This window comes from Buteo buteo, chromosome 1 (genome assembly GCF_964188355.1).
Source record: "Buteo buteo chromosome 1, bButBut1.hap1.1, whole genome shotgun sequence".
Lineage (NCBI taxonomy): Eukaryota > Metazoa > Chordata > Aves > Accipitriformes > Accipitridae > Buteo > Buteo buteo.
The window spans coordinates 55635303-55652546 of NC_134171.1; the positions used below are offsets into that span (position 1 = coordinate 55635303).

The 17244-nt window shown below is 45.3% G+C and overlaps 1 protein-coding gene and 1 long non-coding RNA gene across 44 annotated transcripts in view; one reads left to right on the forward strand and one right to left on the reverse strand.

Moving 5' to 3' along the window:
- The window catches only part of LOC142032347 (alcohol dehydrogenase 1-like), a 330614-nt gene that overhangs the window by 150914 nt on the left and 162456 nt on the right, over positions 1–17244 (reverse strand). For 39 of the 43 annotated variants that reach the window (XM_075031193.1, XM_075031006.1, XM_075031212.1 and 36 more), the window contains 5 exons: positions 14251–14383; positions 3934–4235; positions 3748–3800; positions 3261–3379; positions 2741–2903 (listed from right to left, as the gene is read on the reverse strand). The gene's annotated coding sequence lies outside the window, so the exon portion shown is untranslated. Of the gene's footprint in view, positions 1–2740; positions 2904–3260; positions 3451–3747; positions 3801–3933; positions 4236–14250; positions 14384–17244 lie in introns of all 43 variants that reach the window. The other 4 variants (XM_075031135.1, XM_075030993.1, XM_075031246.1 and 1 more) reach the window with 4 other exon arrangements.
- On the forward strand, positions 5721–8045 carry LOC142032719 (uncharacterized). The gene is made up of 2 exons (XR_012650963.1): positions 5721–6123; positions 6846–8045. It is a non-coding gene; the product is annotated as an uncharacterized LOC142032719 (long non-coding RNA).

Below are 17244 nucleotides of genomic sequence, written 5' to 3' on the forward strand. Positions count from 1 at the left end.
TCCATATAAATCTCTGTCCTTAGTGTTTCTTATCAGCTGTCTCTCAGCATCATGCTGCATTAGCTGAGCCTGAAAAACTTAATTATGCCTCAGAGGCTCACTGCCAAACAGAACCAAAATTAACGCAACCACGTTAACATAGTCTTGCAACAGCACGGTTGCATTTCCTTCATGAAGCTGATAGGTTACTGAGCAAACATGTTAGAGCCAGAAGGGTGACTGATAGTTTGCAAGGACAGTTACAATCGCATCTTCGCAGTCATTTCCCTTCCCAAAGCATCTGTTACTGTATTTGCTAGATGTCTGAAAATAAAGCTTCCTCAGGGGCACTTCACCCATCCTAGTTGTGGTGGGTTGACCCCGGCTGGACACCAGGTGCCCACCAAAGCCGCTCTATCGCTCCCCCCCACCAGCTGGACAGGGGAGAGAAAATATAGCAAAAGGCTTGTGGGTCGAGATAAGGACAGGGAGATCACTCAGCAATTACTGTCACAGGCAAAACAGACTCAACTTGGGGAAAATTAATTTCATTCATTACCAATCAAAATCAGAGTACGATAATGAGAAATAAAACCAAACCTTAAAACACCTTCCCCCACCCCTCCCTTCTTCCCGGGCACAGCTTCACTTCTGAATTCTCTACCTCCTCCCCCCTCCAGCAGCACAGGGAGACAGGGAATGGGGGTTGGGGTCAGTTCATCACACGTGGTCTCTGCTGCCCCTTCCTCCTCAGGGGCAGGACTTCTCACAGCCTTCCCCTGCTCCACCGTGGGGTCCCTCCCATGGGAGACAGTCCCCCACAAACTTCTCCAATAGGAAGCCTTCCCGTGGGGTGCAGTCCTTCTGGAACAGATTGCTCCAGCATGGGTCCCCCGCCGGGTCACAAGTCCTGCCAGAAAACCTGCTCCAGCGTGGGCTTCTCGCCCCATGGGGCCACAGGTCCTGCCAGGAGCCTACTCCAGCGCAGGCTTCCCACGGGGTCACAGCCTCCTTCGGGCATCCACCTGCTCCGGCGTGGGGTCCTCCACGGGCTGCAGGTGGATATCTGCTCCACCGTGGACCTCCATGGGCTGCAGGGCGACAACCTGCCTCACCATGGTCTTCCCCACGGGCTGCAGAGGAATCTCCGCTCTGTCACCTGGAGCACGACCTCCCCCTCCTTCTTCACTGACCTGGGCATCTGCAGGGTCGTTTCTCTCACATATTCTCTTTCCCGGCTGCGACTGGTGTCGCGCAGGTTGCTTTTTCCTTTCCCCTTCTTAAATCTCTTCTCCCAGAGGCGCTACCACTGTCACTAATGGGCTCAGCCTTGGCCAGCAGGGGGTCCATCTTGGAGCTGGCTGGCGTTGGCCCCGTCAGACATAGGGGAAGCTTCTAGCAGCTTCTCACAGAAGCCACCTCTGTAGCCCACCCCGCTACCAAAACCTTGCCATGCAAACTCAATACACTAGTAGTAAAGGAAGAACAAGGTTATGTTCAATGTGTGAATCTCAAGATCAGAATTAAAGTCCTTTATGTTGGGAAGTCTCTCAGATACGTAGTAACCTGTCAATCCATCCTGAACTTTGCCATTCCCCAATACAAATGCTGCCCAGTCACGTTTTCACCCTAAGCTTAAGCTGTGTATGTGTCCTCCGACGCCTTCCTTGATCCTACCTGCCTGCTTTATCAGTGACCTGGATTCTTTAGCAGGAGATGCTGAAGCAGATTCTTACAGTCACGTCAGGGTGCAGCAGGGATGGAGAAACTCTTCAGGCTACTCTGGCAAGGCAGCTGCATTTCTATGTCCTTTAATAAAATTAGATGCCCTATCTTCTGAACTATCACTTGTCCCTACCCCCAACAGCTGGGAGTCTGCTGTCTTTAGGATCTGTCTGCTGTTACTGAGAAGGTTTGGATAGTACACCAATTTAAATGGTCATGCATCCACGTCAAGTATTTCTAAATGTTTCATGAAGTGCTCAGCTTGCAAACCAACATTCCTCTGCAAGTATTTATTTCTGTCCTTCTTCAGAGAGGTTATGCTGTCACTGCAGATCTGGCCTATTCAATAAACACGTAAAATCTTTGCATTGTGCAGTGAACACAGAAATGAGTTATGCACTTTATCGTGATAACTAAATATGGGCAAGTCTTCAGAGCTCTCAGAAAAAAATCAAAGAACTGAGCTCAGGCAGCTGTGCCACCATTTAAAGCAATTTCATTAAGCAGTTAAGAAAAAGAATAAAATGCATTAGGTTAACATCAACTATTACCAACTCTACCAACTACCTCTCGTGTGACTGAGAGGAAAAGCTCGGTATCCTCCTAATGCTCAAAATTCTTATTTCCACACATACTTACTAACATGGCTGGGAGCCTTAGGTCCACTTTGAAAGAGAAAGTAACTTGATGGGGCATTTGCAGCCCCTCTAGCAAAACCATTCTGAGGCAGAACTGTGCGTAGCTTCATGGTGAACATACGGCACAAACTGTTTCTATATTCCTGTTTTTGGAATCAAACCAACTTACCGCATCTCCATGAAGGCAAACAAAAATCTTTGGCAAGCTTATATAAATGTACATTCCAAACCCTAAAAAATTCAGCAACTGACCTAAGCAGGTCTGGGAGTCACCACAATCTGAAACATGCTAACTGTCCTCCACAAGCTGCTCTCCAGTTTTTGCGCTCTGACGTTGCATCAGCACTGTCACTGGAGAACCTTTCAACATTTGTACGTGAAGAGTAAGTTTCTTTTACCTTTAGCACCATCAGGTCATCAAAGCTGCAGTCCACAATGAGGCGAAGTGTACTAGGAACAACTTCCCTTCGCATACGCTTTCTGTCATTCACTTCACTACTGGAGTCCGATTTTGACTGACGTTCAAGTTTTCTCTTCTGGCGTTTTTCTTTTCGTTTCTGCCTAAAGAGACAAACAAACAAATACATCTTCAAAAAGTGCTGCCAAATCTGCTGAGGCACGTGTTATGCACACAAATGCATACTTCTACAATCAAGGTGGTTGTCCCATGACCGTGGTAGTTTAAACTTATCCTGTTGCTTCCATTTGTGCTAGGCTGATACCAGCATGAAACACACCCCCCATCTTTGTGAAGTTCTGTATATACCTACAAAGACAGACATCTGACACAAATTCAACGAAGTCAATAGTGGGAGTTGCGTGGATTTACGGGTGCTCCGAGTCAGGTCTCATAACAGAAACAACCAAAAAGATTGCCAAAATTGCACTATCGGAATCGGAATGTGGAAGGCAATTTACCTCCTGTTTCAAGTTTTTCAAAAGACTTCTGAAACAGTTGTTTCTTCCCTCTGGTCCCCTGACGGGAGCAGGCAGTTGGGAGATCAAATTTCGGAGACAGCAACTTTAACAGCCACTCTCTGGGGGAGGAACACTTTGCATTCAGCAGGACAAGGATAAACCACCACCAGCCCATTTGCAGATAAGGTTTCTCTCAACAAAATAAAACAGAAGCTCATCATCTTCCAAAACTATTTTAACAGGTTGTAAGTCAACATAACTTACAGCAGAGCATTTCATGTGTCAAAAGAAATTTTTTTTAGTCACTGACTTTGTAAGATTCACCAAGTCTGACAGCACTGGGGAAAGAGGACGCAGCCCATTCAGAAAGGGACAAAGCCACATGTTACTTCTCCCCTCCGACAAACCAAAAACATGCAAGTTTGAATCCCTCCCGACATCCTCTTCAAGTTGAGGAACACTTCTAGTATGAAGAGAGAATGCTTACCTTTATAGCTTCTTCATATGCAGATGGAGTAGCCTGTGACTACTGCTTTAAACCTGGCATGGGAGAAAACTAGTTCAACTGCCTTGATTTGCTAAAGCAATCCACACGCAAATTCTGCTGACACATCATTATTATTAGCACTCAATACTACACATGATCCTGCAAAAGCTATTTTGCAAACCACACCTCTGTAGATCTTTCTGTTCTTCCCACTGTTTCTGCTTCAACAGCTTCTTCCTTTGCCTCTTGGACATGGGCTCAAGGCATTCTTCCTTGTCTGAGCCTGCCTCCTGTCTCTCTACCGGACTGTCACTTGACTTCACCTTTCCTTCCACATCAGGAACTTCAGGAGACATGGTGTTTTCTGTTGGCACCTCTGGACTTTCTCTTGGTGTTTCTGATGACATTCGCTTTTGGCTGGGTTTCCTGACTTGTTCCTCAACACTTGATAAATATTTCACTGAAAGCAAGCTCTTCCCTCACCAATCCTGTAAGAAACAAAACAGTAGTATGAGTGTTATTAACAAGAAGTGCAATTAGAAAAAATATTACTCTACACCTACTGTAAACCTGAATAAAGAAAAAATAATAAGTACGAGATGGCCTTTTCTTGTTTAAAGCTAGGTTAGTGCCTCTGCAAACAGTAACATGTAAAATACCAGAGAGATTATAATCTGTATTCAGATCCCGTCTAAAACTCTGCCTGCTACATTGCAGCTATTCAACAGTTTCCAATTAGAAACTCTGTGAAAACACAACGGCATAAAAGCAGGGAATCACACTGGATTAAACATAAAAGAAAAACCATCAGCAGTACTATTATGTGTACACAAACTATTTTCAAACATAGAAACAGAAAAAATCAAAGAGGTTATCTTGTGATAGAACTAAAGCCATTTGGGGGGAAAAAAAAAGGTGAACAAGCTGTACACCTTCAAAATTAATTTTTATTTCTTCTGAGAACCAAAGACACTGGCCAACCACTGATGCTGGCCACTGTCAGTGGTCAAAACACAGCAAGTAAGGGGATGAACAGACTGAACTGTTAACTCAGCAAAACGTTCTGCATTCAAATCAGTTACAATTATACCCTCTCCTTTTCAATAACAAGTATTATTTTTTAATAGTAGCAGCTCCCCTGTGCTCAACAGCCGCGTAGTTTTCTACAGATAACTACTTCACTGGAGAAGGCTGCGCTGACAGAGCCAACATGCAGAAAAAACAATCCCCTGGCTTCTTCAGTAACAGAAGAGCTGGAAAACCACACGAAACGCCAGAAAACCAGACGTGTTTCAGCTAACACGCCCCAGTTTCCCTCCCTGGGGGTGTTACGACCTTAAGGCCCAGGGAGCCGAGATGGTTGTGGGTGCCAAACGGCACGGCCTGGCGCGGCACAGGTGCGTCTGCAGCCGCCACAGCGTGCACGCCCCGCGGATACCGAGCTCTATACGTACATCTGTGTACGTATATATACACCCATATACACACATACATCTATATACAGACACGTATCTATGTATACACACATTATATATATAGAAACACACGCGTTATTTTTGCTCACGCGCCGAAGTACCTCATAAGTCCACAGGACCGGCCACCTCCGCCCACAAGGGCCCGGGGAAGGGCCGCGACCCGCCCGCCACAGGCGGCAGCGACAGCCGGGAGTGGGGAGGGGGTGTCACGCTCCCCAGGCCGCCATTTTCCCCGCCTTCCCTCAGAGGAAAGCCGAGCCCGAACCCCAGCTCCCGTCCCGCCCCACCCCCTCCCACACCAAGGGGTAACGGACGCGGCGGGGGAGGGAAGGGGGGGCTGTAACGTACCCGCGAGCCGCCCCACGCGCAGCGCCGGGGGGAGGAGGGGTGGGGAAGGGGCGGGTGATGGGAGGAGGGGGAGGAGCAACGGCTCCGCCACGCGCGCCTCCCCTCCCCTCCCCGCCCGCCACGACTTCAGATCCCGGCGAGCAACGGGCGGCGGTCACGTGGCGCTAACGGACAGCGCCCCGGCGCTGAGGGGAAGCGCCGCGCCGCGCCGCGCCACGCCACGCAGATAGCGAGTGAGCGCGAGTTTCGGCGAGTTTCCCCTCTCCTGCCCGCGGAGCGTCCGGTAGCCGTGTCGGGACCCGTCCCGGCCGGTTGCGCAGGCAGGGGGGGAGCTGGCCTCGCCCGTTTGCGCTGATCGCTCTGTTCTCAGTCAGCTCTGGCGTCAGCTGGAACAGCTGCCAGTCAAATAGGAAAGGAACAAACAACCACCGTAACAAAAGCACTCGAGGATCAGTCGCAGTTTGGGAGGGTTTCTCGGTTTTGCATCATCCCTTACAACAGCGGCTGACAAGCCGAGGTCGGCTGCCAGTGGCGGCCACCGGCCCACGGCAGGGTGAGTGGACGTGGGTGCCGTGGCCAGGCTTTAGGGGCCTTTAGAGCCTGCCCTTGCAGGCTTTTGCTTTACTTATTAATCTGTCTTTATCTCAACCCATGAGTTTCCTCACTTCTACTCTTCTAATTTTCTCACCCATCCCACTGGGGGGGGGGGGGGGGGGAGTGAGCGAGTGGCTGTGTGGGGCTTAGCTGCTGGCTGGGGTTAAACCACGGCAGATGTCCAAAGGATCAGGGACATGAAACGCTGCAGGTGCTCATTAGTATGAAGTGCAGAGATAAAATGGAGCAGCAGGTAAGATCCAGAGCTAGCATGCAGGGCAGGTCACATGAAACCTGTTCAAACAGCTTAGGCACCATATCTGAAGGTTATACAAACGTGCATGACAGGGCAATGGAGCTGCATTAAGCAAGCACGGGATGATGACATCCAGTTTTGTGAGGAGGTAAACAAAGACTTGCAGAAATAAACACCAATACATTCCCAGAACACCCAGAAAATAAGTAAATTGCTCAGGGGACGATGCCTCATTGATTTTAGTAAGCTCAAGAACAAAAGCCAAAGGTGGAAGCTGCTGCAAATTAGCCAGACACCAGTTATGAAAGTTTATGGGTTTAGAGCAAGTATTAAAAAAATCTGAAGAGGAAAATAATATCTAAGGAGAGTACTGAATCAAGTATGAACACCCCCTTTTTAAATAATGCCTTTTATCTTCCTTTTAGGTCTCTGAAAAATCACAGCCAAGTGAAAAACGAGAATAACAAAGCACATCTTGCACTACTTGAAGTAAAAAAGGAACAAAAGGGAATGAGTATGAATCAACGGTTTTATTATATACTGGCTTTAGGAGTGTCAGTAGCAGACGCTGTTGTTCCAGCTAACAGAGCTACCTTCTTGGAAGAGAGACAATTAAGCTATACATTTCAAAGATGGGCCAAATTTTAGTCAGCCTTAGATTTGGAAGTCATACTGAAGTTCATCTCTACCTTCCAGAGTAACTTATCACAAGAAGAATGTGTGCTAACTCAAAGCTTATTTTAAAATCCCCCTGCACAGTAAACGGATATTTTCCAATAATATGAACCAACAACCAACAGCAGCACGGTGAACCTATGATCTTCAGTGTGATTACCTAATGAGCTGCATGCTGGATCTATGACATATCCTGAGCAGTAAAAAGTTTTGTTTAAGTCAAAGAAATGCTGGAACTCTTCAAACTTATCTGACCTTATCCTCAAGCTCTAAGGATTTTAGGAATGCCATCTTCAAGATCTATTTTACAAATAGGTAAATGCATTGTTAATTCACACAAGCCACCCAGTGCAGAGGAGAATCTTCCTCTAGAAGTTCTGTGACAGCGCTCGCACTGAGGTACCACCGTAATGATTCAAAACAGACTAACCTCCAAATGTGTTGTTACAGCCATCCACATCACTGCAAAGTGTGCATCAGCAGCGTGACAGTACCCATAAACCAATACATGCTTACATCGTCATCCATCTATTGATTTTCAGCTAACTATGCATTTAAATAGCTGATACCTGATCTTTCTTGAAGCTGCCAACAGGAAGGTTCAGGTTATTAAGCAGTTTCAGGAAAGGGACAGATGTCAGTAGGTAACAATATTTCAAAGGCAAGCCCAACAGTCCTAGGCTGCACTTCAGGCTATTTTCTTTTTGAGTTCCTTGGCTCTGGGGCACAAAGAGTGGGCACAGCCAGTCTCCCAGCTGCAGCTGGCAGTCAAAGTGCCTCAAGACTGCCCTGAGCTGAGGTGCTGATGTGGCTTTTTGGAATAACTGGTCAGTGTGGATCCCCTTGGCCAGCTACAGCCCTGTGCAGCACGCCAGCTTGTACTGCAAAAAACCACCATCAGTGGCCAACTTCTTGACTGAAAGCCCCTAAGATGGGATTATTCAGAGAGGCTCTTTTCCACTCCGATAATTCAGATGCCCTCCTGCAAAGGCTAGAATCAAACACAGTTGCTCCATAAGCAAACATAGGGTCAATGAGCACATATGACACGGGACCCGAGTCTACGTGGAAACCAAATTAAAGATAGATTGACCTGAATCCAGGAAAAGGACAAGCAGGGGGCTAGTACACTAACCTGCAGTAGTACAGTGTTTGGGAAATTGCCACAGCACAGATGCAGATGAACGCTGCTGGGGTCCCTGACTTCAGGAATCTGGTAGATCTGTCACGGCCCACCCACAACCAGGGGGGCCGAGTCTCAGTGGGAAGGGAACGAGACAACAGGCTTACTTATGGCACCTTGCTGTGAGCTGCCTGTTGCATGCCACTAAAGTCAAGTTTGCCTATTTCATCCAGAAGGTTTGACTTTCTGCCATATCCCCTTCATATTTCCTGCTTCTGAGACTTTCTTCTCAGGTTCATCAAGCCATACTTTCTTTATTGCCTTTCTAATGTTTTATTAGACAGGTGTAAAGATCTCTGGATGTGTTCTGCTGTTCAGCAGCTGCTCAGGATTGCTGAGTAATAGTTCTGGCAGTATCCACAACTTTTCAAAGCTCAGCAATGAAAATCAGAGCTTTCATAAGCAGAGCAATGATGTCTGATGGTGAAACACAGTGATCATATTCTTCTAGAGCTTCCGTGCAGCTTTTCTTTTTCATGTTCTGTTCTCCATCTCCATGGTGGCCAGGGAAAAAATTGACTTACACTGAAAAAAGGAAGATTCAAGTTACACTGCAGAAGAAAACTTCCTCTGGGCATGGATAGCAAAAAAGGTAGATTGCTTGGAGATGGTGTGGCACCATCATCTTGGAGGTCTGTAAGACCTGGTTAGGCAAGCGTGCCAGAGCTGATCTTCCCTGGGGACAGCAGGGTGAAGCAGAGAACTTCCCTGCCTATTTTTCTACAGTTTTGTTAACTTGGTGCAGCTGAAGCTAGGATTCAAAGAAGGATTTTTCTTTAAGAAATGCCTGAGAGCGCTGCAGGTGAGTATTTATTTGTGTTACCAGAAACTAATTTCTTGTCTTTTCCTATCACAAAACAGTACAGTGATTAATCTCTGCTTCCAGTGCAATGCTTTAGTGGGCCATGCCTGAAATATGCAAGGGTGTCCTTCTTGAAAATCTTGAGAATAAGACAGCCAGGCCTGTAGATTGCAAACAAGGAATAAATGTGCTTTCTTAAATAACATGCCACAAGCTAGAACACCAGAGTGCCGACCAGTGCTACAACTTGCATACAATATGTAAATCCAAAATGCAAAAAAAAAAAAAAAAAAAAGAAAGTACATTTAGTGATCTCCAAAGCCAGCAGTATGTGCTGCCTGTAGAGCTTTGCTGGCTTTCCTTTTCAGTCCCACCTCACCTTTTCTGTGCGCGCCACTGTACAAGGGGAGCTGGAGGACAATTATGGTTGTCAGGTACCAGTAAAATAAATAGGTGGAAAGAAAAAGCTTAGAGAAGCAAAGCAATTTACTGCCTGATTTTAGCCTGAAATCAGAACCAAGAGGGGCACTTAACCACTGAATAAATGTTCCTACTTGTTAAATAATCATATCTGGCATTACTGAACATACTAAATCCACTCCTGAAAGGAGTGATAGAATCATGGAATTCAGTCATGAGGAAGCAGGTTCCCAATTGATAGTAAGCACTGATAATAACTGCCTTGCAATGTCTCCCAACTGGCAGTTCAGGAAAGGATCCAGATCTTCAAATGTTACAGCAGCCCCTCCCCTCGCAGCCTGGAGATATTCGAACATAGAAAGATCAGAGGCTTTTATCTACCATTTCTGTCTGTTTTGTCATTGTTTACTCACAGTTGCTATTTATTGTCCCAGGCTGTTCTGCTCGCAAACTGATTTTAGCTAGAAACTGCCACAAATGCAACTGAAAACAGAGATGGTATTTCTTTTGCCTGAAGAACATCTGGCACTGAGAAAGTTATCTTTGTATCTCCATGATATGATCCTGAACGCTTCTTTCTCTATCACTATAGAGCTGGAGTTGGGAATTGTAGGAATGGGGACAACAAAGTGGTTCATGGTTTTACTTTACTGTAGATCTTTATGTAGGTCGTAATCCTCTGAACTGCATAGGAAATTGCACAGGACTGCTACCAGGACTGTAGCTGGTGCTGCTTACTCTATCATCTATTTTTTTTAATCAGAAAGTTGGATGCCATTTGGAACAGATATTGTGTCTCTCCAGCTTTGACTAGAGGTCTTTCAGAAGCACCTTCCCACGGACGCAAAGAGAGCCCCTCCCGAGAACCACTGCTTTAAGAAACATTAACAAATTTTGAAACCAAAGGAAATTGCTGGAATCACCCACCAATCCAGACTTCTTTCAATTACCTTTCACCAAGACTTTTATCAAGAACTCCCAAAGCATTTTCAGCCAGCCTTTTATTTCAAGATTTCAGCTGCTGTTTGATCCAAAGCTGAAAGAAATCTGTAATGCTCTGCTCTATCTGGCCCATCTTTCTCGACTTCTGAGTTCTAGCTGGGTGCAAGATCTAATGTACCTTTAAAACTTAATTCTCCAGCTCAGTTTTACACTTCTACAGAACATCATAGCTGTTTTCTTATACAGATAGGCATTGCATAAATCCTTGGATTTGATATTCTGTGCATGCAAATCCCCAAATCTAGTTCTGAGTTTTCCCTATGTATCCACCCAGCTTAAGGGCCAAATCTTTCTTGCTTTCCGCAAGACTTAGGCTTTTGAAAATAGGACTTCACGTTGAGCCCAGACTCCTGGAGGCCGTCCAAGGTAAAGATGGTATAGATAACTGATGTGAAGATATAGATAAGAATAAGTTTCAAGAGTAACTTAAGATCCTTCATTATGTCTAAACTGGTGGACCCAGGCATGAATTCAACCTTTTTTTTCCAATGTCAACCTCAATTAACATCTGGAAAATGTTTTTCACACAGCAACAAAATACGTGTCCCAAAGAGCTATTCCTTTTAAAATTTAAAAATAATCTTAGTATTTCTATAGCACTATAGTGGAGGAAATATGGGTCAGCTCTGGGGAAAGCGTGAAAAGGCGAAGGGCCAGAATTACTGGCAGATTCCGATTCCTTAATAATATTTCATCCTTTCACCTCCCACTGAAATCAACAGGCTGAGCTGAATAAGGGAACCATACGGTATCCAAACATCACAGAACACATAACTTTGGCAACTAACACTACTGCTCTTCACCTGAGTCGATCAATTCTCCCTTTCTCCTTTTAGATATGTCATCATCTCTTTAACGTTGAACACATTATGAAGTTGTCTTGCAGCATCAGCAGTAGTACCTCTCCCTAGGCATCCTAGTCACAGAATTAGATTGTATTTCCCAGTCAATGAATCTATCCCTCTGCTTTGTAAAAACCAAAAGTTTTCCCAAATGATCCCTTTCATCAATTTACCAAATAAAGTTAAGCTCCTTGTACTGCATCTCAGGGAAGTGCTGTTCCAGAACCTCACTTCCATTTGCTGTATTTGGATAAAGACAATACTGCACTATGTGAGATCTTAATGGCAGCTCCCTTTTAATGAGTCCGGCTGGCTATTTGCTTAGGTTGCTTTTATAGCGACTACTTGTAAATCCCAAGCGATTATAAAAAATGAAGTATACTGGAAAAACAAGGTTTGCAGCTTGCACTCTGTTCTGTAGGCAGACAGTCATGGTCCCCAGGAAGCCATTTTGTTGTCATAGCTACTTGAAAATTAACTGAACAGCAGTATGAAAGACTTCTACCTTGCAGTCCCTTCCACATTCTTTGAATTTCTTGAATCCTTCCTTGCAACAATGGCCCGCTGTTTCTTACATGTAGCAAAGATGCAGGTATTTTCTGTTAACTCTGGCTCTCTTGTGCTCTTCCCCCATCCATAGACACAGAGGATTCATGAGGAGGTAGATCCACAATTTCATGCCAACCTTGCTGGCTTTATTTAAAAAGAACTGATAAAAGTGTTTTCAGGAACAAAATATACATCTTAACACATGCCCCACAGGTCCTGACACTTTGTGTCCCCACGTGTGACAACTCAAAATCAGCCCGTGCTTCATGTTACCTCGGTGCCTCCACGACAACAGCCTCTTCTCTACCTGGGCCTTACAACAAAGCAAATGGTAACAGGCCATTTTGGGTTGCAGGATGTGGTGGGTTGACCCTGGTTGGATGCCAGGTGCCCACCAAAGCCGCTCTATCACTCCCCCTCCTCAGCTGGACAGGGGGGAGAAAAATATAACAAAAGGCTCGTGGGTCAAGATAAGGACAGTTTAATAAAGTGATAGCAAAGGTCGCGCGCGCGAAAGCAAAAGGAAAAACAAATGATGTTATTCTCTACTTCCCATCAGCAGGCGATGTCTAGCCGCTTCTCGGGAAGCAGGGCTTCCGTACGTGTAGTGGTTGCTCCGGAAGACAAAATGCCCCCCACTTCCGTCTCCCTTTACTTAGCTTTTACATCTGAGCTGATGCCATATGGTATGGAATATCTGTTTGGTGAGTTTAGGTCAGCTGTCCTGGTTATGTCCCCTCCCAAGATCTTGCCCTGCCCCAGCCTGCCATTGAAGGGAGGGCAAAAATGTTGGAGAGACAGCCTTGATGCTGTGCCAGCACTGCTCAGCAGCAGCCAAAACACTGGTGTGCTATCAACACCTTTCTAGCTACTGATGCAGAGCACAGTGCTATGAGGGCTGCTGTGGGGAGTATTAACTCCATCTCAGCCAGACCCAATACACAGGATCAGAAGCTAGCAGCTGCATGGACCCTTTCTTAGAGCTTCTGCTATCAGCTGCCTTCTCTTCTTGACAAGATTCCACAGCATCTTAGCCTGTAAGTTATCCAAACGTTCGTTGTAATGACAGAGTCACACCAGTCACGCTCCTCTTTTTCCCCCCAAGTGTAAAAAAACCTCCCCACACTTCTTCCATTTATTGCTTTTCTCCAACTTCTTGTGGACAATGCCACGTATTCCCACTTCTGCCGAGTACAAAAAGAAAGTGTGCCCCATTTTTCTGCAAAAGACCTTAAAATCATGACGAGCAACTTAAATGTAATTTATTGATGACCGCAGAGCCAAAGTTTTTACCCTCCTCTTTGTTCCCAAGATGGCTTGCAAAACCTACAAAACCAACAAAAAATTAAATGAGTAGCAGTCACTCACAGGTACAATGTCCTGAAATAGATGCACCTGGAGACCACAAGCTAATGGACTGCTATGGCCCCCCTGTGCGACCAAAAGCACTGATTCTGGTCCACCATCACAGGGAGGGAAAAGTCATCTCCCACAGCTGTGCTTTCTGGAATATGAGCAGTGGTAAGGAAATAGGAGCCTGTGAAACCCAGACACACAAAATATCCTGTGACTGAGTGTCTGAGTCTACATAATAACGCTTGTAAACTTGGAGGGTTTCTAAGGCGACCTGAAAAGTGTACTGGAGTTGCAACTTCAGTGTAGCAGGAATCTGGGTTTTGTGGACAAAGCACCATTGGAGAAATCTCTGGCAATAAGCGGTGGCCACATTGCAATTTAGATTTCTAGATTTTCTTTCTGTTACTAGATTCAAACTGCAATCGCATGACTACATTTAAGATCCTTACTGGTCAATGCCTGAAAATACATTTTTACGCTTACTCACTTAACCCCATTAACCCTACTTGATGATGACAATTTCACCTGTTGAAACTATGTAGCACTGCACTTGTACTCTAGAAAAAATCATCCCTAAAATCTTGTCCAAAAGCATGAATTTTCTTGAACACAAAACCCCAAGGCCAGGTGATTTTATAGTCCTGTGCACAGCCTTTTTTTCTGTGTCCACACGCAAATACTAATTCTCTACAGAAATCGGTTATTTCTGGTCATGAATATCCTCATGTTAAAGAGGAAGAGTGCTAAAAACATAAAGGATGAAGTGGAGGTACACAAGCTCTTCCCTCTGCTAACGTCAGGCAAAAGATGCGGCTGTGCTGCTGCCACGGTGGCGCACAGTTCAGAATTGTCAACAGAATCGGTTCTAGAACCTCCCCGGATCACCAGCCCTGCGCCTGTCACAGCTGCTCAGCAGAGCAGACAAGCCAGGCTGCTGCTCGCTCAGCTGAAGACCCCTACCCAAGGAAAGACGTGAATCCTTGCTACAGGGTGAATCTTACCTGCTGCAGCAGGCAAAAAGGTACTGCCGACTTAGCATCCTGCCGAGGAGGACCTCTACTGCGCTGTTTCTCAGGTAGTTAGACCTTTCTGTCCATTACATCACTTACACACTTTCCGGGTACAGACGGAGAACTAGTGAAAAAGCAATAAATGACCTAAGTTTCATTTTCTCTCAAGAACCCATTAGCACAGTCAGATAGAAGACTACTCTAAATAACTGTTGTACACATCCTTTGTAAGGAAACAGGAAGCCTTCAAGTATTTTTGAATACTGCAATGATAATCAACATTTTGTGTGCGGTTTTACCTACAATACAAAAATGACAGCGCTGGCTGGTAACATTGTTCTGTCAAACATCCAGTTGTTCATGGTATCGCTGCATTTAATTCTACTGATTTAAATATTAACAATGTCGTAAGTTGCTATTTTGGTAAAGTAACACACCTAAAATCCCCAAAACATATTGTACCAGCAATTACTGTATATAATACTCTGAGGCTGCTAAATAACTAGTGAGATTCTAGAAGTATGTTTCACAAGACCGTTTAGATTACCACAGAAAACCCACTAAACAATTTATTAGAGAACCCTCCCACATGAACTTAATTTTAAAAAACTTCAGTTAGATATAGTTAGTCCTTTATAGAGAGCCAACACAAAAACGTAAGCAGGATTATGTAGAAAAACAGAAGGCCCAGAATAAAGAATGTAACTTCTGCTCCTCCAAGTTACTTTATACATTATTTTGAGTAAGCATTTAATCTTAAGCATATGGAGAGGATATTTTATGGTAAAAATATTTATAGGGCTTTGGAAAAGCTAGTCTCCCAATTAATTATTATTTTTTTTAAGTTATAAAAGTTGGCTGAGAAATACAAGTGCAATCAGGATGTTACACAAAATAGCCATCTTCATTATTTCATTATTCAATCAATCCACTACAACCAAAATCAGAAGATGTGTATTTTTACTTTTGGTATCAGGAGATACAGGTATTTTAAATTTGAAAAAAAAAAAAAAAAAAAGGCTGAGCTTGCAGTAAGCTACAAACCATTTGGACGAACTGTAGCTTCCACCCTGCCTCCTCGTGCACTGAAATGTGATGATTCACAGGTGACAAACACCGACCTTGCCCCAGTTGGTTTGTTAGGGCATAGGATGACCTTAAGACAGGACCTTCAACTATGGAATTTATACTTTTTGGTTTCAGTTGGGCAAGCCTTCTCACGTCTCTTGACCTTCTATGCACACTGCAAAATCTGTCAGTTCACTTGAGTTTTTCCCCTAGTCAGATGTAGTTATGGAATAAAAATGTAACCTTGCAAAACATTAACAGCTACTTAAAAAAGATGTCCTGTCCTTTCCCAACCCTCTTCTCTCCACATATTCCTTAAAATATGCTGCCTCCTGACCCCAGCAGATAACTGACAAATGCTTATTCCATCCTCAGCCCATCCAGGCTCTTACAATCGGCAGCCTTTACAGGTGAATTTCTTCTATTTGAATCTTAGAATGAATCACAGAATGGTTTGGGTTGGAAGGGACCTTAAAGATCTTCTAGATCCAACCCCCCTGCCATGGGCAGGGACACCTTCCACTAGACCAGGCTGCTCAAAGCCCCATCCAACCTGGCCTTGAACGCTTCCAGGGAGGGGGCATCTACACCTTCTCTGGGCAACCTGTTCCAGTGCCTCACCACCCTCACAGTAAAGAATTTTTTCCCAACATCTAATCTAAATCTCCACTCTTTCAGTTTAAAGCCATTACCCCTCATCCTATCACTACATGGCCTTGTAAAAAGTCCCTCTCCAGCTTTTCTGTAGGCCCCCTTTAGGTACTGGAAGGCTGCTGGAAGGTCTCCCTTGAGCCTTCTCTTCTCCGGGCTGAACAACCCCAACTCTCTCAGCCTGTCTTCATAGGAGAGGTGCTCCAGCCTTCTGATCATCTTTGTGGCCATCCTCTGGACTCACTCCAACAGGTCCATGTCCTTCATATGTTGGGGGCCCCAGAGCTGAACACAAGTACTCCAGGTGGGGTCTCACAAGAGTGGAGTAGAGGGGGAGAATCACCTCCCTCAACCTGCTGGTCATGCTTCTTTTGATGCAGCAAACACACATTGCTGGGTTATGTTGAGCTTCTCATCAGCCAACATCCCCAAGCGCTTCTCCGCAGGGCTGCTCTCAATCCATTCTCTGCCCAGCCTGTATTTGTGCCTGAGATCGCCCCAACCCATGTGCAGGACCTTGCACTTGGCCTTATTGAACTTCATGAGGTTCGCAAAGGCCCACCTCTCAAGCCTGTCAAGATCCCTCTGGATAGCATTCCTTCCCTCCAGCTTGCCGACCGCACCACACAGGTTGGTGTTGTTCGCAAACTTGCTGAGGGTGCACTCAATCCCACCGTCCATGTTGGCAACAAAGATGTTAAACAGTGCTGATCCCAATACCGACCCCTGAGGAATGCCACTCATCACTGGTCTCCACTTGGCCATTGAGACATTGACAACAACTCTTTGAGGGTGACTGTCGCGGTAGAGACGGACACGACAAGTAATAGATCATGCAAAATGGCTACTTTATTGTTCTAACACACCTTTTTATACCCTTCTTTTGAGTATGTGTTAGTATATGATTGGTTTGGTTAGTAACTGACAATTCATGATTGGTGAGTTCGTTAGGACGGTTCTTGTTATCACTATCTTGTTTTTGTACTGGTCTTCTCGGATCTTTCCAGACTCTCAAGGATATACCACAAGCTGCTCAAGGTCGCGCTGTTCTCGAACTGTCAGGAATTCCGTAGGCTCGTTGCATCCCCCGACAGGTGACCATCCAGCCAATTCCTTATCCAGCGAGTGGTCCTTTTTCTCAGTTCAACCACAACATGTGGAACTACGACCGATGTTACTCTCAGTCTAGCCGCTCAAGGGAAAAGTACTACTTCTCCAGGAATGTTCCCCATCCTAGGATGGTCTGTCACATGCCAGGTAAGAGTT